At 43.6% G+C, this 25,938-nt stretch overlaps 1 long non-coding RNA gene across 2 annotated transcripts in view; it reads right to left on the bottom strand.

Annotated features, from left to right (window-relative positions):
• The window catches only part of LOC138569617 (uncharacterized), a 246,091-nt gene that overhangs the window by 120,376 nt on the left and 99,777 nt on the right, over positions 1-25,938 (bottom strand). For both annotated transcript variants that reach the window (XR_011303278.1, XR_011303279.1), the window contains exon 2: positions 617-704. This is a non-coding gene — a long non-coding RNA (uncharacterized lncRNA). The remainder of the gene's footprint in view (positions 1-616; positions 705-25,938) is intronic.

Raw genomic sequence — 25,938 nt, 5'->3', positions numbered from 1 at the left:
AAAAGGAAAAAAGGAGAATTACAGTACCAAGTCTCGGCTATGCTACATACCAGATATGAGCATAGAACACAGTTTTAATCTGTTCAGAGATATATACTTAGGTTTTTTAATAGACATGAAGTTGTTATGGCACTCAGACAACAATGTCAATATCTCTTTTCTGGAATACGCTCGACTAATCTCTCCGATATGTCTAGCCATGTTCTTGTCGGCACCTGTTTCGGCCCCTCAACCGAGATACACTTTTCCAAAACGTTCTTGGTCAGTTGTTTATTGGGCCTTCATCAGTACGGGACTTTATTTGATCTTAGAATCAATCGGTTATACCCTGACATTTTTCAGCACAGGCACTCTAAAATACAAACATAAAAACTACTTAGAACTACTAAGCAAAAAACCTCTGTTGAACAACTGTCTAATCAGTTTCTACCTGCAGTGCAAACTACTAACCTTATTCTTAATGTGTGATATGCAGAGCAGACATTCAATAGATTTCTTCTCTTTTGAAAAAAACAGACAGCAGCTTAATTCTGCTTTCCCAAAACAAGCAAAGACCCATTATTATGCAGCCTGCTCCTTTAACGAGCCATATAGTCATAATTCTGAAATGACTGACCTTATAATGGAGGAACTTCTCCTACGGTCTCTGATGCCCTTAATGTTGCGCGTTTATTTCAGTTTCTTTTTCTTATTTCTTACAGTTTCTGAAAAATAATATCCATAAAACTGAGTTTAATTCTTGTACGTTTACTAAAGCTTACTCACATTTGTTTAATAAATTGCCTATCATGTTCCAATTTCAAACACGTCAAGACAGGCTATCAGGTCTAATTATGTTTATTGACTCTTAATAGCCATTGCACTTGAGGTTTATGACTTGCTAATCGCGTTGTGGACGTTTCCCTTAACAACAACACTAGTGCGCAAGAAAAAAAAAAGTATGTTTCACAACCATATCTTTCTGTTTAGACACTTCAGTGGTTCAATTATTCAAAAGATACTTCATAAAAGCTTGCTCCAAACCAAACAACGTTGTTCTGCTGGCACATCATTTCGTTGAGACCCTAAGGTGCCACATGATTTCGATTTTATAAATCTCGGACGCTACCTGCCAAACTTGGTTACGCGTTTCAGAAAACCAAGAGTCGGGTTTCATATACAACCGCACCATATTGTCTGAAAAATTAGATTATGAAGACGCTGCCCAGTTTCATTCTGGAGCGCTCACCTGAATGGGGTACCTTCACTCGCTCAGTAATGCTGTGCTTGCGTCAAATCGAACGCGCGGAACTGTCAGACTATATATGGTGCTCGACATGAGAGGCGAGAAGCGTGTGTGGAGGAACTACGCTTGGAGGTTCACCTTGGTGGCCATGTTAGTAAGGACACTATCACACCATTTAAGTTTTTTATAGTCAGCAAAAAACAAGTCGTGCACCTATCCAGTATGCCGTTGTATTATTGGTTATGCCTTCAGCCTCAGTATGGAAAATATTTTTTGTGCGAGATATATTCCTTATTGGTTTAATTTTTATTTTGGTTCCCCTACACTTACATCCTGAGCACATAAAAATATATGTGGTCTTAGGTTTACATTTGCAATGTTGATAATGTGATGCTCTTACGATCACATGTTCTCTATACATAGAGCATGCTCTCCGAACATTGCAATGCTATGATGGATAATACAGTGGAAAGAAAAAACACTGGAGCAAACAAAGTGTTGATCGTTTACAGAGACCGTTTTGGCAAACCATGGGGACATAAAGGGCAATAACTACTTAAAATTGAGAATTTCTTAAAAGACGGACACCTGATATCTCTAATGTCAGTGTGACCTCCTTGTGTACAAACAGATATTATTCCCAGAACTGGTCGCCATGCAGTACATAATGTTCCAGCTGTTACAGGTTCAAGAGTGTGTGCTACATGAACAATCCCCACTCTATGTTGGTACTTAGGCCTTTGTTGACTGTATCTAATTTAAAGATCCACTTTTGTTCTGATTTCCTACGCAACAGATCTCAGTCACCTCCTCTAGCTCGGGCTTCCATGGTCTGGATCACAAAGCAAAGCATTTCTGATGGTTTGTGTTTAAATCTCAAGAAATGTGCCACCATTGGTTTATCTTCCAGTTGAGTTTTTCATCAAGAGTGATGCTCACATATACGATGTCTGACTTTGCACTTCATTTTGCCAATATAATTTAGACCGCATGGGCATTTAATGCTGTATATCACCCATCGTGTCTTACAATTGGTAGAGACACCAAGAGAGTCCGTATATATCCACCTGTTTCATATCTTTCGTCAAACTACATATGGAACAACGGCTGCATCTAAAATGATGGACCATCGTGGCAAATCCCACAGCGTGGTTTGATGTATACAAGATTTCTTAGATCTTCAGATGTGTGAAACAACACATCTTTCATTTTTTTTTGGCCTTTTAAACTGACCCACTGGTAAATTATTCTTCAAGCTGTGGGATGTATTGACCCACTCTGCTATACTACGCGGCATCGCTCTGCTATCTATGGTGCAAGAAACAGCAAAAATAGTGGCAAAACATTTGTGCGTGCCAAAACCTCCAAAACCGCATTTTTCAACACACAAAAAGATGGCTGCACAACCTACCACCCATGGTGCATGTGTGGTGGGAAAGAGCACACGCTGCAGAAAAAGGGCCAGTGGGCTCCATGACAAATAAACAGAGTGCAGAGGTAGCAGCAGCGCCTTGCAAGTGAAACTCTAGAATTTGCCTGTAAATGACATTTCTTTGCTGCTAAAACTCCAAAATGCCTGTACACAACACTTCTCAACACTCAAAATCTTGCTTGGCGCTAAAATCCATTTAACCTAAGGAAGCACTGTGAATGTACAAAGTCCTGAAATGCTAAGAGCAAAACCTCCTCAGCAAAACTGGATTGCCTGTGAATGACAGTTCCTGTCAAATGGGCTTTCCTGATTAAGCTTTAAAGTTATTTAAACTAAAAGTATGCCGGATTAGCAAATATAAAAGGATTGTTGCTGAAAGAAACACAGATTTCAGTTGTTTTTGATCCCACAGGTTTAAATCTAAGAAAGTAATTTATCTATGTCATTTGATGCAACAAGTTTGTTTTCTGCTGGATTTTAAGTCAATAAATTAGGAATAAATTTGTTTAGCTGGGTCTGCAAGAAGTGGAAAAATAGGTTTCCCCCAAAGGGAGGGCATTCCTCTCAGCAGATACTCACTGACATATGATAATTGTGAGGTAGGACAGACTTTTGTCTGCAGCCAGAGGCTGAACAATGGAAGATTCTCCAGGCCAGGAAATGGACGTGTGAAGAGGTCGTAAACTTGGCTTGCAGAAGGTTCTCAAAGGTGGGGGCTACTCCTTGAGCTCCAGAGAGAGACAAAAGGCAGACCATTTGCTGCTAAGAACATGCAATGAACATTTTTTAGAGACTCATAACTTATCAGAAATGGTGAAAAATATACAAAAAAGGGCAGATTTGTTAGTCTAAGTGTTGGCACTACATTTAAAAATGTGGTGGAACTGTGTAGCATATTATGAACAGGAATGGCGATATATGTGATTTTATGGAAACTGTATTTATGCTAGAATTGTTAAACTTTACACACACATCCCTATGATAAACAAACATATTTGTTGAAATTTGGAGAAAGTTTGAAAAATGTTTTCATGGAGAAATGGAAAAAATGCTGCAGAAAGGTGAAACAAGATCTCACAGCTGCAGGATTTGGATGAACCGATAGTACATAAAATATGGAATCCTTAGTTAAGTTAAGCTGGCCCATACACCCATTTTTGTGATGTCATTTAAAATGATAAATAGAGACAGCTGACAACACATAGGGACTGACTCTTTCAACATCCTTCCAGATGTCAAGGACCTCGCCAAGCAGTAGCTGAACCATTTTCAGTTCGGCCTCAATCCTCAAAATAATCCTCACAACCCAGTGAAGCACTGTGGTGTGGGAAAGCATCCTGAAACTAGCATACTGAAACTATATGGCTTGCTACCATAAGGCTTGCCTGATGAACTCGCTATCCTGCTGATTTGAAATACCTAGAAACAAGAAGGGCAGATCCTGTGCAGTTCTGGTGACCGGCCTAGCTGATACAGTCGCACGCCTGATGTGCTGTCTTTCCTTGATAGATCCAATCCATTGACCAGAACCGTGACTGTCCAAAAATCTAAAAATCCCAGTGGATTGTGAGTATTAATAGGACGCTAGCAAACTATTGTATACCTTGCATTATCTTGTTCCATTCTGATCTCTGAACAATCCCTACTTTCCCAGCCAGTAACAGTGTCAAAATCTGTAGTGCTATCTTATTCTGTCTAGTTGCTAAAATGCCATTTTCATAGTCATCTTTATTTGTGTAACTCTGATCCATAAATCCCACTTTGAGTGTTTGGACTGGTGCCGCCGGGGAAGGTGATGGGGATCTGTTACTGAAGTCATGAATCAGTCTCAAAGCTTCGTCCCGACTTGGTTGCCTAGCCTGAATGCTCTAGCCTTGAATGAAAGCATAAGCCATATTTTCTGATTCTAAACTGAAGTCTGTGTCCGAATTCGGGTCTTTATTTTCGAAAAACACCTCTCACGAAAACCTCTATAACTCCCTCAGTTTTTAAGATAGAATTTCAACTTCCACTTGTACCTAACATCCTTAGCTACATCTACAACCCAAAATCGCAATGCAAAACAGTGCAATTGACCCGTTATATCAAAAATTGCATAAGTAAATGTTTGCCGCGAATTGACATTTGGAAAAGTTTTTACATGTGTGAATTACCTTTAAATTATTTCCCACTTGGCCTTTGAGATCCCAACTGTTTCCTTTTGATTAGATCATTGCTTGTGTTTGCTTGCATCTGTTCAAAGTGGCTTCCATAGGAATTTATAATAATTTAAGCATTTTGAACATATTTTGTGTTTTTGCTCAGCCAATTTCAAAGCCATCTGACAATTGAAAAGTCAAATCCGTTTTTCTCTTGCGTTTAAGGGGGGAAGGAGGGAGTGATATTCTGTTTGGTCTGCATTATTCCTGAATACCTGCTCTCTCCTCACATCTATTTAAATTGCCTATTGGTGGGTTGAGGGGCGTTGCAAGGTGAACCCCTAACCATAGTGCTATCTGTTCCAAACCAACTAAGAAGTATTATTTTCTTCACTGCATTCTTTTTGTGTTCATTACTTCATTCCTAGTGTATTAAAGATATTATTCATTGTTCCTGTCACCCCATTGGTGATTGTTGTTACCTATTAAAAATATATTGTGATTTTAAATTCTAAATAAATAAACAAATAATTCCATTTACAACTAGCCTGATTCCTGGTTCAGTGTAACCTGGGGGTATTTTGAGGAGGGTGTGATAGGAGTGGTATATCATTCAGAATAATGAACTTATAGATAAAAATAAATGAGGGTTTAATTTGCGCACTATATGCTGGGGAGACTAGGGTGTGTGCCTGATTGAAATCACTTACAAAGCTCAGCGGACGGCAAGTGTCACAGGAGACAAGCCGATCACACTGAACGAGTGGGACGAGCATAGAGGCAGTCTTCCCTAAGAACTACGAGCAACGGAGCGACATGAGGCACTCAACTACAAATACATGACCTTACCTTCAATGACCAGACCTCCGGCAAGAAACAGAATAGTCACACAACAAACAGAACCAATGCCTGTGGACTGCTGATTGTGCTATACCCAGAGCATGAAGCAACCCATGCAATGATACAGCAGTATGGTAAAAAGAGTATACAATCAAGGAGGTTCATCATTTTTACCTGAACCTACCATCCTGATGAACGTGTTAAAATTATGAACTTCCACTGAAACCGGTAGACTATACTAATGGATAAATTAAGGTTACCAACACGCACCAGGTGAAATAACCGGAAAAATAGATTTACAAGTGAAGGCTTGCAACACTCTTCTTTTACCAACGATTTATCTTGTTTTCTTTGATTTCTTTTCCTACCTTTCCATACAAACTCAAAAATAATTTTGCGTTTTGTAGCTTTTTCATAGCACACCATAGTTCTTTCTTCAGTGTTACTATCAAGGGCCAGTGCCATCTATTCAATGGGACAGCCTCACTCTCTTTCAATGATTCCTACCAAATGGTGAATGGCTGTAGATTAGAAAGTACACCTTCACTCAAGTGTTCAGTATTACCATCAAAGAAGGTATGGCTATTTGTTCAGTAATACCAATTCATTATAATTCAGGTATAACTATCAAATGATGACCGACTATCGATTCTATAGCATATCATCACTTTATGTACAGTAGTACCATCAAAAAAAGAATGGCTATATGTTCCATGATACACCCTGTATCCCATGTGCCGCAAGACTTTTGCTTGTAGTTTGGCCTTCTTACTGCATTTTCAGGTCAGTAAAGTCCTGAGAAGGTCATGCACTTGCCTGGGAAAGCTACTGCTTTTGAGCACTAGTAAGCCTTTGTGTGTGGCCCAGAAAGGAAGGCTGGGACTGTCTACTCCCTGTCCACATAACACAAACTCCATAAACTAGAAGATTTCCAAGGACCAAAATATGCCTTGACATCACTATTTTTTGGCACCTACATTTTGCCTGTTTTTTAAAAAACTACTGGACAGATTTTCACCAAATTTACGAAAGCAAGCCGCCGCTCCTGCCCTAAAATTGGTGAAAATCCGTCCACGGTTTTTACCTGTATGCATGAGCAAAGTTTTTCTCCATTCAGTCTATGGAAGAAAAAAAAAACTTTGGGACCCCCCCCAAATAACTTTGACCCCCCTTCACGAAACCTCACCAAACTTACCAAAGAAATTCAGACCGGGTAATATACTTTTTTTTTTTGCAAAATTTGGTTAGGATTCATCCAGGGGGAGCGAAGTTATAAGCTGTCCAAAAAGTTGTCTTCCTATGGGTTTAGCAACTTAACCATAACTACACGGCCGCTACCGCAGGCTGTGTAATTTGACCTAGTGTGTGTTTAAGTAGTAGTATTACTGGGTTCTGCATTACACACCTGTGTTTGTTCTGGGCCTAATAAATTGTATATGTTCTTATATACTACTGTCTAAGGGTGATTCTTGTCATCCTACTGTGTGTGCTCATCCAAGACCTCAGATCACCCCCACTACTCCTGAGACTTAGCCTTGACTGCTCTCCAAGCTACCTTGAATTGTCCTGGCTAACTTTGCAGAAGTGTTCCCTGTTTCACTAAACAAGGATTGCCTCCTGAACATCCGTTCACCAGAGCAGACTTCAGAAATTCATTCTAACATTGGGTCTTGCAACAAAGTGTGAATTAGCGTGAAGGGTGGGTAGGAATTAGTCAGTGAGGGTCTTCTCAGCCTTGGCGCTTTGGAAAGGCAACAGCCCATGAGCAACAATTCAAGGTAGTGAGAACAACCACAAAGGTGCTGCTTGTACCCAATAAGGTTGCCATCCCTGTTCCTCTAGGCCTTGAGATCGAACATTTAGCTTTCAACCTGGTATTAAATTTGTATGGTCTGCCTTAAATTGGATGGAAACAGTGGTCTCTTTCTGGCGTGAACGAATAGGCTTTGTCGTCTAGTTCCAGATCACGTGTGTAGGGACCACAAACTTAATTTTCCTGCTCACATTTATGAGGATTGTTAGCTTCTATGCAGGCAGGTTTCCTATCTCTTCTGCACGGGTGACACGTTCTACTCCTCGGTGTCCTTGTCAAGAATATGCACAATGACTGCACAGGCAGCCTGGTCTGCTCCTCTCTGCAGAATCAGCATGTCAGGCCTCTCTCTGTGCTCTTGAGCCTTTTAAGTGCTTTTCATTAATTTCAATCCAGCAGTGACTTCCATTTTGACTTACATGGCCACTCACATTATTTGCATTTAGCGTCAGCAACCCAGTTATATGTATTCTTGTGCAACTTGCGGTTAAGTGAATGTTCTTCAAATAGTTCAATCTACATGGCTGTGTAGCTTCATTCGGGGAGGCATTGGTGCTTCATGTCTAATGCATCTATGTCATGGTCTCGGTTGTGACGTCATCAGCTCTTGCACGGTCACATTCAGTCTGCCCGCTCCATCGCTGCATACTTATCTCTTCAACAACGTCATCAGGATAGGGTCTAAATTGCAGTCTGAGTGAATAGCGTTTCTAACATCTGCGGTACATCGGCGCTGGGGAGGAGGGGGCCAGGAAAGATGTACACCTTTCATTTCTGTGATGTCGAGAAGAAGGCGGGACCGGTGCAGCGAGGGCCACATTCATATCTCCCTCGTCAGGAAGCTTTCTGGCGACACAGCCCATGAACTAAAAGAAGCACCACAACACGAAAATAAAAATACCTATTTGAAATCTGTGCTCCAACAATGGCCACTGCCATGGAGAATAAATTAAAGGAAAGAATTGCTTAGAAGATATTGCCCCCTGCGGGTGGGCTAAAGACCCATTTCCCCCTACCACAGATTGGGACGACAGATTAGGTGAAAAATCCACCCACAGCCCCCTTGGTTGTGACACCCATCGGCCGCTCTTATTATGCAGAATTCTACCCAATTAAGGTGGCTGCATATTAAATCTGATATGGACATGCGCACAGATCAGCCAATCAGATAGCTGGGACGTTGTGCACATCATGGTTGGCCAGAATGACTGATTTTCCATCCAATCAGGTGGCCAGAAAGAATGAGTCAATCTGATTAGCTGGAATCATGCCAACTTGGTCCCCCATGCTCATCTGGTGAAAACTGGAGGGAAATTCTGTTCGGAGGATGGAGGCAATTAAGAGTGCAGAATCCATTGATTGATCTGTTCTAATGAAGTTAAACTTCAGATTGGCCGGCAAGGAAAGAACTGACTGCAGCCTTTTCAGCAGTCTCTAAAGCCCTACAGCTGCCTCTCTGTGTCAGCGGAGTGATCCAGACATTATTCTCTTCCTGGAACCAGACAACCTTTTATCAAGCATTTGCAAAGCCAACAAGTTTAGCTTTTGATAGGCATTTCCCAGGCACTGGCATAATGGTACCACCTACCCATAAGAGGGCAACAGCTGGAACATTTTTGGAGTACCTGAGCATAATGTCAGAAGTGGCATATCCCTATCTAATACCTATGCACAAGTCAAACCTGTTGGCTTTGCCAACGCCTGTTTTACCAGGATTTCAGTGCAAGGAATAGATGTGAGAACATACATATTTCTTATATATCAAGTGGCTGAAGGCAGACTTGGTAAGACATGTTTGTTACGATAGGAATTCATGACAGTTACCATTAAGGAATTACATCTAGGAAGATTGCTTAGAGATAAAGCTGTTAGGCCCTATGTAAGAACGTTTGATGTTACAGCATGTTAGAGCTACTTCAAAGAGATCCCATAATGGCGTGTTAAGGGCTGGGAGGGACAGTTAGTGGATGGGAATGGCCATAGGGATTAGCAAGGCCATCAGTGGTCAACTGGTGGTTAAAAGCCCAAACCCATGCTCTGTGTCCTGCCTCAGAACCCACCTATCTCTGATCTATAATTCAATGCAATAGTTTCACTTTATAGGTGACACTTCAGCACCACCTAATAGTCTAAACTAAAAAAGGAACTGTTTTGTAAAAGGAAACAATAGGGTTTCCCCATATAGGAAGAATGTTTCTTAGCTAAGCGCTACCGTGACTGCTCAGTCGATGCTTCTCTGCTTGGACTGCAAACCGGCGTCTCAATTTGGGCCAAGTGCATCTGGAAAAACAGTTACACAACTGGCGCTTTATCACACCAACGCTTTACTTTTTCATCCAAATTATAAACTTTTGAAAACAAATCAACATTACTCATTTGATATTTGATCAAAACTATGATACGTTAATTCCACCAGTTCTATGGATCAAAGATACTGGATGACTCACTTTATAGTTCCCTCGACTTCACAGAAAACTGGAGTCAGCTTTTATGACTGTCAGTGAGTTTACTATAAACAACAGCTGCGAAAAAGGACTCCCTGAAATGAAGGTAGTAAGAGCATCCGGTTCTCAGGAGATATCTGGGCTGTGTAAGTGAGGAATTTACATGGATGTATTAGTTCCATGTCTTTATAACGAATACAAAAATAACGAAAACTTTTTCAGTGAAATATAAATAATGAAAAAAGGTCGAATTTTGTTCTCTTTTTTAATTTGAGGGGTCCCCCCCAACCGACCAGTTTGCCCAGCTTTATTATCCACCTACCAACCAAAATACCCTTTTTAATCCCTCACCACCCCCCATATATACTTTTACCAAAAATCTGCACTGTATACCAGTTTCATCGAAGTAAATTACCCTCTGGTAATTTACTTTGACAGAATCACTTCAATGTGTTCTAGTTTTTTAAAATGAGTGTTTTTAGAGTCGCCACTACCAAACCAACCAAGCCCCCGCAACTTTTCCTATACTCTCAAACCTTAAAAACGTATACCTATCACTCCATTAGTGATTTTGTCAAAGTAAATGACCATGTGGTCATTTATTTCGATAAAACCACAGCAATTTACTCCAAGGTGTGAATGTTATATATTGCCTTTGCAGATGGCCCCAAGATCTAAAGCAGAGGAGGGATTTTAGGAAACTATTGTTATTATTAAATGTGGACACAGACCCCAAGGCAGCACCACAGGATGAGGAGCGCAGGGTGCAGCCCCGCCACAGAAAGATCAACGTTTTCATGTGCTGTTGCCCAGATGCCACGCTCACCCATTTCTGCTCCCATTCACCCTCACCCATTCCTAGAGGTGTCAGGAAGCACAAATAAGTTGGTTTCTGAAGGGAGTTCTCATGCGGTTTGGACCCAGAAAGGCGGTGTTTGTGAACAGTCTCGGCCTAGAAGGAAGCCCTGGCCACCTGTCAATAACGACAGGGAACACACAGATATACAACGTTGCTGTGACGGTGAGCCAATGAAAAGGAAATCTATGCTGGCCACATCATTCGAAATTATAACAGCAATCTGAGGAGCAACCACCAAAGCCATCCACCAGGGCAACACAGATGCAAAAGTTGTAGTCCAGGGAGAAAAGGCCAATCCCGAGGCTCACTGCCTGTGCCGAGCCAGTTCAGTATAGTTGAGCAATTACCAAATACATTGACCAGCTGGTCACTGAAGATAAAAAGGGGCCAGGGGAGCTAGAACAGCGTGGAGGTAAGTGGATGAGAGCTGAATGTTTTAGAGCAGTGAGGAGGAGAGGAGAAGGTTGGAGAGAGCAAGATGAGTCAGGTTTGAGGATTGGAGAAACATGCAGAAAGAGGAGGGGAGGATGGATGCCAAAGTGATGAGGAGAAGGTAGACAGGAAGGAGGAGCAGAAAAGGTGAAAGTCAGGAGGAAGAAGAAAGATAGATCTTGGAGTTGAGGTACAACTGAGGTGACCAAGGAGGCCAGGGATAAACACAAGGAGGTGTATGATAGAAGATCAGGGAGAGTGGAACAACATCCAGTGGGGCAAGAGGATGGAAGCACTACTAATAGGTTGAGGCGAAATGAGAAGAATGGAGGAGGAGGAGGAGACCAGTCGTGCATTGTAGAGCAATGAGTAAGAAAGTGTTAGTGTTAACTGGAGCAGGACGGAGGAGGTCACCAGAGAGACAGTAAAGCGGGGAGCGGAGTGGACTGTTAAGCAACCAAGACCCAGTGGAAATTCCTAGGTTGCTGGTGAAGCGGAAAGTCATGTGATCTCTGACGGCCTAGAGCAGTGTTGAGCCTAATAACCAGAGGGCCCACCATGATCCTGCGTAGGATCGCCAGGGGGCCGGTGCCTGACCCACGCCAAGATGGACCAAGACACCAGGGGTAGTGTGACATCCTGACATCAGCTCTGAAAGACGAGTAAGCCACAATGCCAGCCAAGAAAGACATTCTGGGAACTTAAATTCCCAAGGACAAGGCATGACCTTGTTTTGTCTCCCACTAAAGGAGGAAGGGAGGGAATGAAGAAGTTTCCTACAGAACACGCTAATGTGTCTTGTTTTATTGAACTGCTGCCCCCAGAGACCCGAGAACCCCTGTTTTTTAATAAACACGCTTAAACTTTAAAAGTAGGCTTGAGCCGTCTGTAGTTCTTTTGGCCTGTGACAGTGCATAGGTAAGTGTGTAAGCACTGGAAAAAGAAGCTGTGGTGGCAGTTGTTAAATCACTGGTGGGGACTAGAGAGCTGTGTCCAAATCTTAGTGTGAATGTCTCCAAACGGGAAAGGTTTGATTAGCCCAGCCTTCCTCGTTTTAGATTAGAGTCAGCCCAGGGGGGGACACTACCGGAACGGAAGATAGCACAGGGGCATCGTGCCGGTCTTGGAAGCAAGACCACGCATAGCAACAGAGGCTCGAATCCCGGATCTCAGGTGTTCTTCGCGTTATAAAAAAAAACAATAAATAAAGCTACTCATCAGAAATCGCCTGAAGACAGAGGCAAGTGCTTCAAGCTGTACAGATGGGGAGGCGGAGGATGCCAAAGGAACGTGCTCTATGCCTCGGAGTAGAGAGAGGGACGGTAGAGCAGGCAGAGCTGTTGTTATGTGAGAAGAGTTCCGGCAGGGACTTGGGCAGCGGAGATGCGCGTGCAGGCCCTACTCTGCTGCCCTTGTCAGAATTGTCTCAGCTTCTAGTTTTAGTGATGTGTGCACTAGTGAATACGCCCCACAAAGAAAGCGGTAGAAAGCTAAAACTAATGGAGCCAATGGTAGGCGAGCCAAAGACGAGCTAGATTTCTGCCTTCATTGTTCAAATTAAAGTAATCTGATACCTCTGAGAACCATTACATGAAGTAACAAGAATACATATTAATATAGATGGAAGCAGTGGAAGGAATCTGGGGCGAAGAGCAGTTTAAAATATATTATTGTAATTATAATGTTTATTATCAGCATATTCATTCACTGCAGTTCCGCCCCTGCTCAGATTGTAAATCACGCTTGCACCCTAGGACCAATGCGCAGCCCGGTTACACCGCTGCTCACCTAGCACCATGCCGCAATTGCGCAAGACGCCAGGCAAACGCATTCTTCCAGATGCCATGGTATTTTCCAAAAGTCCAGCTCAAGTGCAGTCACAGGGACTTTCATTATTTGCATCCTCTAACCATTGTCTGATTCACATCCCTAAATATTTGTCATTAAAACACATCTGAAATGGTGTGCCTGGACACGCCAGGCCTACCCGCAGCCCTGTCAATGTGTGACTTCTGTGATAAAGTACTATTACATTCCATAGGGAGATCTCCCCATATTAGTAACATCCAAAAAGAACATATGTAGTATGGTTTCGTATTAGCGAGACTACGGTTATGGTTCTGTGACACTAAGGAGAATGAGAAAACATGTTCCTGCATAACTTTTGCCCTCGACCATCTAACTTCGCCAGATTTGGCAATAAACGGCTCTGGCCGCATTGAAAAAAGCCATGCCAAAATGAGGTGAAATGACAAGGATGCTGTGATGTCAAAGGATGCTGTGATGCCAAAGGATGCTGGGATGCCAAAGGATGCTGGGATGCCAAAGGATGCTGGGATGCCAAAGGATGCTGGGATGTCAAAAGATGCTGGGATGCCAAAGGATGCTGGGATGCCAAAAGATGCTGCGATGCCAAAGGATGCTGGGATGCCAAAGGATGCTGTGATGCCAAAGGATGCTGTGATGTCAAAAAAACGATCTCAGAGGCATTGGATTTTGCAAGGACACAAAAAGCAGATGCGTTTGGGCAGAACAGCTCGAAATGTCCACCCCGGGTTTCAACGTCCACCTCCAGTCATCTCCTTCCAGTTATCAGTTATCATCAGCCCTTCGCTCGCTCCCCTCTTACCCTATCTTCCGAACCCGCCTTAAAGAACATTCTCTTTCCCCCTAATGGAAGCCCCGGGTGTTCTACCATGTTGGCAGTTGATCCACCGTGTTTATGCTGTACAGCGATTTGGCGCAACGCGATATAGAAAAATGAATAACATACAAATACAAATGAAGGTGCGTTACATCACTATTTTTTGGCAAAAAACAGTTATGTATCATAACGTCATAATTGTACTAGCCACTGCCATATGAAATTTTAAATGCACCCCAAACTCCTTTCACCCTGCTTCATAGGACCTCTCTCAGGTCCAGTACAGCTTCTTCCCCCTTCAAGCTGGCCCAGGTTTGAGTTTTATGAAGTAGTCCAGAAGGAAGCGCGTGAGCACATCTACACACTCATCTCCAGATATTCCGACAATGTAGCATCTATTATTTAGGGCCGACTTTGTTGCCATTTGTTGCCTGATCTTGTCTGCACTTCGCCTCCACTCCGACGCCTGGTATACCACTACCTACCTTTTTCCATCAGCCCTGTTAAGGCACCCAGAATTAGGAAAGCTTCCGGTGTGTGTTTTCGCACTATATGGTAGTTCCAGTTGAAGCGCCAATGATCTTCAACCAAGTAAATGTAAACAAAAATACAAACACCAAAAAATGCAATAGGTTCCCAGCGGAGAGAGGCGCTAGTCAGTCAGGAGGTCAGGATCCACCACTACCTGCCCGCATTGCATTTTATCCTCCTGCGCTGTCACCAGCAGCCATGTTCTCATTGACTAACCCCTGCGCGGCTACCCATCCATCCCAAACCCTCTCCCCACGCCTCCCAACATCCTTGCTTACCGCAATCACCTCCTCTCTGTCCTGCGATGGCTGCAGTAGAAATAGCGAGGGACTCATCCATAAAACCCCTCTACTATTTTCTGCAGCGTGCATTTTTTAGTTTAGTTTTGTTTTGTTTTTAGGGAAATTGGCCACGTGGGTAAGGCACAGATGCAATTTCCTTCAAATAAATATGCCACTCTGGAAAAAAGCCCCACAGTGCTAATAGTAATAGCCCCCATGTTTGGGGCTAAACAGCGGCTCAAGCCTTCTGCCCCTGTATATCCCCAAACAAGGGAGGGGAGGGGCGGATCACTTTATTAAGCAGGAGTTCTTGTATATCTATTCGCCTCAGTATATCGAAGAAGCCAAACACTTTACCCCCTTAAAGAACCCATATTTACCCCAGCTAACATTTATACATGACTGCACTGTGTGTGGTACTGTTGTTTCATCTCTACATACCTATGATGCCTTAGACTGGACCCCATAGGAATAGATTGCATCTAGGCCTATACACACAGAATGGGGAGGATGACCATAAGCCCCTGATGTGCTACTGCTGAAACCTGGCTTCTGTGAATAACACCATCTACAGTCAGAATTTGATATTTTAGTAACTGTGCTGTGTGGCGAGTTGTGGGCGAGTCAATTACAGGGGTGCAGTTGGTCCAGCCGCTACCCAATGTATCCCCCGGAGGACTGTCGAGGAGTGATCCCGCCTGCTCTGAGGAACCACACAGACACAGTAACTTTCCCTCAAAAATTACCTAGTCCAGCTTTAACCTGGGAATGCCATTTCCCATAGCACCTCACACAAGGACATAGCAGTCCGTGGACAGGGATACAGAAACAGGAGTGGTTGATGCTCTCTGCAAAATTGTGGCTTGCATGAAACTAAACAAACATATTTCACTAGCTATAAAGCAACCATGCTCTTCAGCGCCCATACTGCAAAAGATGTTGCCATCAGCAGTATCAGGGAATGCCGAGGACCCACTGAACACCACAAAAGAAATTCCAAGATGGTGCTGCAAGCTCACTGCGCTTATTAAACCACAATCTTCAATCACAATAGAAATGCTTACTCGATGAATCGATCACTGGCCCTGACTAATAATCATAGAACAAGAGTAGGTGATCAGTCCCAGAGAGGAACTCAAGAGCGTTTGGGGAATAACTAATCCGCGCCTACGTTAGAAAATACCCTGCAGCCTCATGGGTTTAAAATAGGCTGCAGAAGGTTAGCCAGTGTCCTGGACCAGGGGGAAGCAGACTCCTGTGCTGAGGCTTCCTTGATAGATGGGTAGATTGCTTAAGATAGGATTAATGGAAGAACTGCTGCCTGGAGGAATGTGTGCAATATTGAAGAGACTGGAAGGAGAGATTGAAAGCTGCCCCTGGAAGCCTTGGGAAGAATAGCAGACCAGAGGGCAACAAGAACCCCTACACTCATATCCTGGAGTGACAGCGACCCCTGGGAGAAGGAAAGTAGAGGTCCCAGGCCCATTGCAATAGGGCAATAGAATATCAGCTCCCTGAACAGGACCATGAATGAGGAGGGGAGAAATACCTATCAGACCTTGGAATTTAAAGGTCTGGAAAGCGACCTATTGTGCATTCTGAAAAACCAAGATCCGAAAAAAAGAGACCTGCTGTGAATCTTGAAAACCCAAGGTGTAGGGGAGAAACTGCCATGGATTCAGAAAACCCACTGTCTATGAGAGGGAGCTGCTGTAAATCTTGAATATCCAGCGATATGTTGAGGATCTTGAAGAAAGCCAATGTCCAGGCTGACCTGTTTTGAATCCTGAAAAAGTCAAGTTCCGGGCGGGCCGGCCCTGTTAGGAATCCTGAAGAAAGTGAAGGTCCAGGAGGGACTAGTTAGGAATCCTGAGTAACCCAAGGACAAGGATCTGCTGCCAATCTTGAGAAAGACATGGTCCAGGAAAGAGCTGTTGGTAATCTTGAAGAAAGCCATGGTCCAGGGGGACCTGTTAAGCATACTGAGAAGCTTACAGTCTCTGAGGTCCCAGGACTGCCAGAAAGCAGGAAATCATGAAGTCAGGGAGAAGACTACCAATAGTGGCACTCAAACCTGGGCAAGCTTGAAGAAGAAAAAGCTGTACTAGACCCGAGAGAGGTCCTAAGAAGCAGGGTGAAAGCAGAGAGGATGAAGGAAATTCCAGACTGGGAGCAGCTCTGGAAGGAGCCTCACCAGGAACGTTTGTTGGTTTGGTTTTGATTAACATAGGGATGGACACTTGAGAACTGTATTAAGACTCTTTGATTGGCCTCACTTTGGCCAATTTGTTTTTTTAGTTAAGGGAACGTAGGAGGCTAAAAGATTTGTTAAGAGTAGATGTGGAACATTTCTGTTGCCCACATTCTTTGGAATGTTATTTGTAGAATAGGATGTTCCGAACAGACAAGGGGCCTCATTACGACTTGTGCGGAATGGGTTTAACGCCGCCGGTAATGGTGCCGGCGCTGTTAAACCCACTCCCTACTATTACGAGGTCCCCTCGCGGGACCCGCTCTGGACGTCTGGTTTTTCCAGACATCCATAGCGGGTCCCGCGAGGGGACCAGAGAGCTAACAATGGGCCCGTTCGTAATGGGCCCGTTGTTGGCTCCCTCCCCATTCCCATTCGAGGCCTCGAATGGGAATGGGGAAGGACCGGGTCCAGGTTCCCTGAAGGAGGAAATACCGGGGTTGTCCATACTTGGAATGGCTCGGTATTTCTCCATTCAGGAAACCTGGGCACGATTTTGGAGGCCGGAGGACTCTTAAGAGGTTTTGCGTTATGACTTTGACCACTTGACCTTCAAGGTGGTGAACACCTTTAGGGACCCACTTTGCATTAGTACACTCCTGGCTCTATGTTGCCTTAGACAATTCTTATTAGGGCGCACTCTTAGTTCCTTTAGGCAAATATCGAAACAAAATCCTAGTTAACCTGACACTAACCATCTCTTGAATCACACTTTAAGCCGTGTTCTTCACAGCTGCCTCTGTTTACTGAAGAGGCGGTCTGGCTGTGGAACTAGCATTCATGGGTGGAAGAGTAACAGCAAAACTAATGCACCAGTTTCAGCATTAAAGATGCTTGTCCCAACAGCAAAACCACAACTGTGGTTCTAATCCTAGCAGCGCAATGGGGATAGCAGTGATGCAGGCGTAGAAGTGCGTGACGGGAAATGCTTCTGCACCTGCAAAAGAATGTCCTTACTTGAACTGCAAAGATGACTCGTGGTGCATTGCAAGCACCACCACACCAAGGGAACTACTGTGGCAAAATCCTTGTTGTGTTGTGAATGGAAGCTGGTGACATGTTCTCCAGAATCCTGATCCTTGTATTGATAGTTTGAGAGGGGAGTCCCGTTATGGAAACAGTAGGACCACTACCTCAGAGAATCAGGCTCCAGTTTGAAGGCGGCATAGGCTGACACAGATATGCATAGCAGATGTATGACAACACTACATGCCAGGTTTCTCGAGTGGGGCTGCATGCTCCACAAATAAACATGCACCCCATCAGGCTCGGACTGGCCTATAAGGCACTAGGGCAATGCCTGAACCAAAAATGTGAAAAGGCAGCGTGGGCCATTTTTTACTTCACCATGCCATATCTCGGGAGGATGGCCCAGCGGCAACGTGCTCGCCTTGGAAACAAGACGACACGGAGCAACACAGGTTTGATTTTTGGGTCCGCGCTTAGGAACCTCTGAGTATTAAGCACGTTATAAATGTTACTGAATAAATATTCTTTAAAATGCACAATTTGCATTACATTATATCAAAAACCTCCACCTTGGGCACTACTCAAACAGTCTGTCACAAAAGGAATGAATTGCATTTGCAACTGTGGGCCATTTTATTATTGGTGCCCGAGACAATTGTATGCCCCAGTCCGACCCTGCACCCCATATGTTTTACTAGTGAGTGCAAAGACTAAGTAAAGGTTTCATCTGGCGTTGGGAAACCCACCTTCCACACTGATTGTACACAAATGGCCCCTGGGTACTGTAGGTTGCCTACGAGGAGAAGTGGTGTTAACCTTGGCAGGAGAAAGAAATGTACACCCGCCCAGCTAACAAGAAACTGACCATCTGTGCCATGTTCTAAGCACGGAGTGTCGCCTTCTCTAGGGACGCGTATGCATTTGATGAAGATACTGAAGGGCACGTGCACCAAAGGCCAGTGTAGCTTTTATTTCTAAACATTTGACACAAGCCATTGACAGGTCTTTATTAGTCCAGGCTCCTGGGGACCAATTCTATAAAATAAGGCTCTCTGCACATCACAAACCTTTAACCATTGCTCTCCGGCTTCTCCATATCCACAGCCTCCACTGGGGCATCTGAGCTCACCTGATCTCAAGAGTAAAGAACACAGTCCTGATGAAAGGGATGTGGGTCAAGAAGGCCCACTCCAGGATAACCCGTGGCGGTTTAAACAGGACAGAGGACATTTGACTGTAACCAGTATTAAATCAGTTGACTGTGTGATGGAACAGGTTGACTGCTAAAGGGTACTGTACTGTATTCACAAAGGAATCCCTATATGTTTTAATGTATTGTGGATTTGCATGAGACTGCTCGTGGTGCCCCAAGATGGTGGGAAGCAAAGACGAACACGAGGGGGGTGCACAGTTAATAGGCTGTCCATAGATTGGTGTTCATAGGGATCAGTGAGTAAAGCGCTGTATAAACAAAATAAATACAGATACAAATAAAAGTGCAGAAGAGGACAAATATGCGAAGGTCTCATGCTAGAGAGGGACAAGCAGACAAAAAACAAACAAACGTGAGAGATGCAGAATTACAAAAAGGTGAGCAGAGTCATTGCAGGGGCCCTCACAGTCTTCTTCTGTATTAGCTGCCAGGGGTGCATTACACGTTTTGGGAGGTCCCAGTACAGGCTGTTATTATAGTTACTGCTCGACAAACACCATGAAAGTTATGGTGGGTTAAAACATTTTTATGGAAATGAGCTCAGTATTATTTATGATGGCATTTGTTAAAATGATGTATGTATTACGTATGATGACATTTTACATTTCTTTTTTTTTGTTTTTCTTGTGTTTAAGATTTTCTGTAAGCGAAGTAGCACCGTAATTAAACAAAAAAGCATGAAAACCCTTTTACTTGAAAAGTGAGAGTAAAATAGGACATTTCAGCTAACAGAAACACATGCCACCCAGTAGCCATCTCTGGAGGTTCACCGCCAAGTGGGAACCACTGAGCAATGCATTGTGGGTATGCAAATTAGCCAAAAAACATTTATTTTACTCCATGTGATATTTGATTTATAGAGCAGTACTATTTTATGCATCTGTCTCAGCCCAAGCCAAACCACTCTCAAGGATGCAGACAACCACATATGCATTTGACCCTCTTGCGGCACATCGGTCTGGGTCAGTCTGACATCCTTGTGTTGACAACATTGGGGCATGTTTACCAAGTACCACAAAGGTTTTGGTGGTCTTAAAGAATTCATGAAAAAATGAATAGTGAATCCTGGTCAGCACCACCACTTTGGTCACTTTCCCCTCACGGTGCACATTAAGGGATGGAAGGATATGCCTTAGCATGTGCAGATATAAATGGCAAGTTTTGGAAAGATGCTTAATCTTTCTGTTGAGTTTGGTCTTCCTGTCAAAGAACATTCCTACCTTTTTAACCTCTGTGGTGGGCTGGGAAGGGGGTAGTGGTTGGCCAGCTAAAAGGGGGGATACTGGGAATGCTCAGACCCAAGACAATTTCAGTTTTTGAAGCATTCAGACAAACATTGGAATCTTACATCAAGCACTCAGCATTGGAATCAAGCATTACGGCATTAAGACACAAGTGACTGTCAGCCGTCCAGTCTTGTACCTGGACCAGACATAGGGAAATATTTAATACAGTGTTTAAGAGAGGATATGCAGTTTGAAGGCCATTTGCAAGTCATTAGCATACATTTGGATTATTGGATTGGGTGTTGAGAACGGGATAGGACGAAATGTCTGAATAAAAATTACTGACCCCACCAAAATACCGAAAACACATAACACTAAAAATTGTAACTACCAACAGTTCGACCGTTTATTGGTATGTGTTTAGGTGTTTTGGTGGGGTCGGTGTGAAAAAATGTTTTTTTTTAAAAGGCTGCGAGGGGTATGGGGTGTCCCCCACAACACTACACAGTATAGTAAGCAAGGGTTGCGGGGGACACCCCTGCATGTACGCATGGGAAATGTACAAACATTTTGTATTTGTGCATTTCCCATGCAAACATTTGCATCGCAGGAAAATCTGACGCAGAGATATCACATAGATCCGTTGAGAACTGGCTTCAAATATTGGGAGAACGATTGGTAGAGTAGTTGAACAACAAGGGAGAGAAGGCTGAGCTTTGGGGGACTCCATCCCGGGCGCTGAAAGGCGTAGATCAGAAATGTCCCATTCATGTAAGAATGACATCATCTATTTACAAGCCATGCCCTGAGAGCCCAGTGTGTACTGAAGCATCTTCTCAATGGCTCGATGTTTCACCGTGTCAAATGTTGCAAATAAGGCAACCAGAAAACGGATCTCTGGGCTAGTGCAGCCGTACATGTCGAGCAGAGATGATTCTGTGCTATGCAAGGGTCAGAACAATGATTGTTGTCAAACAGAGTGTTGTTTTGTTACATTCCAGGAGTACTTGAGCAGCCATGTTCCCCAGTGTCTTGCCAATTAAACGGTTGTTTGGCATAAGCCTTAAGTTGGTGAGCAGATTAGGTTCAGGTTACCAGTGTTTTAGCAGCGGGGAGATACTGGCCTTCGAGACTTTTTGGAACTTTACCATGGGCCAGGGAGCGGTTGATAAGAGCTACTAGTTCCGGGGCTAATGTCATAACACTCTCCTTAATGGTAATAACAGGTCAAGGATAAATTTGCTTCGTGGAACTGAACCCGTAGGCCCTTCAAGACGAGGTAACAGTATCTGGAATGGATGCGGATCTTACTGTAACATCAATAATCAGACCGACTCAGGAAATTGGCAAAACATAACAGTTTTTAATTGCAATTGTCTAAAACAGGGAGTACAACGGACATCAACGGACGCCGCACAAGTATTCTCTCAATACATTTCATAATAAGGCATTCTTTTATAGCAAAACCTCGTCATTACTGACGTCATACTATGTGGCAAAATAAGCAAAACCTACGGGGGGTTTGTGATAGTCTTAAGGGGAACATCTAGGTATACTTTCTATGGGGTATAGGATTGCGATTGGGTCTCTAAGGTCAGGTGGACAACTATGCCCACCCCTAGTGCAAGTCATCTTCCGTGTCATGAAAATACACGTTTCGTTGGCTTTCAAACTATAGTGTTCCCTGCTACGTGGCCCTCGATAATTCATTGGCACGCTTGTACCCTTCTGGAATATTCCACTCACTAGTAGCACGCAAGCTGGTACCCCAGGTGCTTGAGAGTTGGCTTGGTCATGCATCCCCACCAATTAGCCCCACATCATCATCACTCCTACTGTCTGCCATTCAATTAGTCCTTTGAACTCGGCCTCGCAAGTATCACTGTGCCTGAGAATAAAAACGGAGTGTGAGAATGATCTTATCTTCTGGTCTCGGTGTCGCTCACACCAAGTCTATTTCCAACTTGACCATGTGACAGGAGACAGTGTTTTGAGCTACTTTGATGAATTTAATACTATTAAATGAATAAAACCTGGCACTTCTAGTGTTTTTCCATTATGCCTCAACAGAAGCTCAGCTCGCTTCTCACGTTCATTGTATCTTCTCAACTAGATAACCAGGTTCTTGGTGGCCCCCAACTCTTGACACTGGGCCAGACAAGCCTTCGCAAATCATCTTTCGCCATCAGCTGTTTTCTTCAACTGAGCCACACTTTCAGCCCTTCTGTTCACGGGCTCCTAGTTTGCTAAAATGCATCGTGGAACATCCAGATTCTATACACACTTTATATATATATATATATATATATATATATATATATATATTGGTGGCACCGCCTGCAGTCTATTCACTATGTATAGCCAGCCTTATGATTACTTAGTCTACTTGTGTCTGCATCTGTACGATTGTAAAAACAGTGTTGCATTTTCTTCAGTGCTTCTCCACACGTGCAATCTTTATTTTGCTTATGAAATATTGCTCAATTGTTTACTTCGCCCTCAGATTCTATACGGTCTATTCATCTTCTTCATTGGCATCTCTTCTGGCTGCGTCATTTCTACTTTGTGTGACGTCACCAGTCTTCTCTTTCATTCATCTTCACACTTCTTCCGGCACTTCCTTCAGAAGACCATCATTTCTTCGCGGATACATCATATAGGGTTGTCTCAATGGATACCTTGTTTCAAGGACTCTTTGTGCTATAGGTACCATCACTGGTGTTGCGCATGTCACAATTTCCGGTTTCCCACATATAGGCAAAATGGGGGCAGGACTTTCCTTAGAGGCACTTGGCTCCTCCTCTAAAGAAAATTCATTTTAGAGACTGTTTTTATGAGCTCTTCATGGGAGAACAGTCTGAACATGCTTTTGAAGCGTAGAATTGTAGTGAGCGGCCTGCAAGACCTGGGATGGGAAGCAATAGTGTTGGAGATTTCTTTCACCTCATCTTGGAAAAAGTTGCTAGATCATCAGCCAGATGCTGGCGATGTGGGTGTTTTTGAGCAACTGTATTGGGTGGCTGTGCTTAGTTCCTTACAAATCTTAAAGAGTGCAGAAGATGTGTTACATGCTGGCACAATGTGTTTGGGGAAGAACACTTTTTTACCTCATGATGGTGTACTAGTGTACTTTGTGGCTTCTGGTGCATTTCTCCTCATCTTTTTGCTCTCGCATTTTGTTCCATGTGCATGCTAGCTACCAATTTACCCTCCTACAGAGAGGCAGTTCTCCATCATACCACGCATGGTTAATTTTTTATAGGTCATTTCTAAGCTTTCTGAATGACTATCAAAAACCTTAATGTATCTTCTAGGTTCTAGTATATGGCAGCTGTTCGTCCCAAGCTGTGCTGGGGTAAGCTTCTTTGAAGCTGAGAGCTGAGACCCGGTTCATTGGTCCGACTACAATGGTGCCTCCCCCATTGGTGGTGCTTGGCTCCCCCTTCCTGATGTAAAGAGCTTGGTGAGGATCAAGCAGAGGTCTGTCCAGGGAATTGGCATCATTGATTGATCTATTCAACATAATAGATGATACAGACAAGCAAAGTACATTAACCTGTGCAAGGTTACACAAAGAACCATAAAGGGATAATTGCTCCCTTTGTTAAATAATTGAACCATTATTAAAAGTCCAAGGCGTTAAATATTCTCTTGCAACAAATTAGTGGGTAATGGTTATAGGCTGTACAGAGGATATCTGCATATTCCAATTTAGAATTATTTAAGGGTCAACTCACAATTTAATGTAGATTCCGGGGGATAACCATACCACCAATGGGGGAACTCATAATGTAAACTACCAGAGTAAGGTGGACTACAGGAGAGAAGTAAGCCAGTGGACGAGTTTCAAACTTACAAGTTGGTGTCTACCCTCACTTGAGTATCAACGGTTTGAATCCAGGTACCCCTGCCAATAATGAGTACTGTCTGTGATGTTCCTCCTGAGGAGCCCTCTCAGGGGCTGGAGAGCCAAGGGTATTGGCACAGGCGTTGTGGTGCACTTGTTCCCTTTATTGCAGATCTCGGAACCTTACCTTTTTCTGGACTTGCAGCATGCAGTTTCCTCAAGGTGCTCAGAAGCAACATGTTAGAACTATATAACACAAACAAGCAAAATGGCCTACGAAGCCAAATCTGTATGCCCTGTGAATATATGCAATTCTCCAGCATTGGGCTTACTAAAGATGTAGGAGAGTCTGGTTCCTAAAGTCATTTCCCTTTTCCGGACAGTCAACTCTCAAGTCAGACTTACACCTGGTAACTTGTTATGTTATGTTAGTCACATTTATAAAGTGCACATATGCCAAAGCATCTTGGTGCTAAAATGATCGAGGGAGTTTTAAAAGCTAACTGACAATACTGTTTGAGAACAAATGTGTTTTTAAAAGCTGACGAAAAGTAAGGAGATTCTTGGTAGCGCGAAGTGACACAGGCAGAGAATCCCATAATTTAGCAGCCGCAGCTGAGAAGAAACGACCACCCACCCGCTCAAACTGATAGCAGGCAATCGGAACTAGACAGGAATCCTTAAATGTAGTTCCCGGGCGGGCACATAAGGACGGAACTTCTCCTGCAAATATTCGGCTCCTGATCCATATAAATCCCGGTGAACTAGTACCAGGGACTAAAAGCGAACCCGTTGGAGAACGGGAAGCCAGTGTAAGGAACGGAGAACGGGAGAAATATGGACCCCGTACGGCGCACCTGCACACATACGGGCTGCATAGTTCTGGAGGAGCTGCAGACGAAGTAAATATAGGGGTTGGGCCAAAAAAAGAAAAAGAGAATTGCAATAATCTAGTCGACTCAAAACTAAGGAGGGCATTACAACGGGCCTAAAATGGATAGGAAGGAACAGTAAAACTTTACGAAGGACTCGGAGTTGGAAAAACTCTGCCCTACAAATGGTCCCAACGTGAGCGCCCATGGACAAAGAAGCAGAAAAAATAACCCCCAGGTTTTTACCTCGTTTTTGCTTGTTTGTGAATCGGGCTCTGTGCTTTTCTTCAACCACAAGTGTTCTTGTGTTTTCACATTTCATATTTTCATTTCCAACTCAAAACCCACTGCCAGTTTCTTTTCTGCCCTTAGCATTCATTGCGAGGTGCCGCTGTGCACTCTTTAAATACTTATCTGTGCGTATGTGTACTATATGTTGGCAAATTGGATCCAGGAAGCTTATGTTCACTTTACCCATCTGCTTGCATATTTTTTCTTTTACTTTACATTCCTGGGAATCTTGCTGTAGAAGGCTGTAATGCACCTGAGTAATCAGCTCATGCCTACAGCAAGGGGACTCTGTTTTAAGTTTGTATTTTCTACAGTGCTCCGCTGCCTAATTTTCCCACTGGCATACCACTGTATTCCTGTTATGACATGCCTCCTACTGCTGGCATTAAGCAACTGGCTATACATCGACCACAACATAAAGACACTTTGGTCTCTGGGTATCTTATGTCAGGCCATGCTGTACCACTTTGACCCTGCTCTTAGAAGGGGCCAGATTTGAGGTTTAAGGCCAAAATGTCGCCCCCTGGTTCTAATGCCCTAGGCAGCTTCATGAAGTTGACGTATTGTTACGGGCCCTGACTCTGTTCTCATGTGGTTTGGGGGGAAGGTGGTGTTTGTGTGCCTGTGTGC

This window comes from Ambystoma mexicanum, chromosome 2q (assembly GCF_040938575.1).
Source record: "Ambystoma mexicanum isolate Mex_15411 chromosome 2q, UKY_AmexF1_1, whole genome shotgun sequence".
NCBI lineage: Eukaryota > Metazoa > Chordata > Amphibia > Caudata > Ambystomatidae > Ambystoma > Ambystoma mexicanum.
The sequence above is the reverse complement of the archived record's forward strand: the minus strand, read 5'-3'. Positions and strand labels throughout refer to the sequence as shown.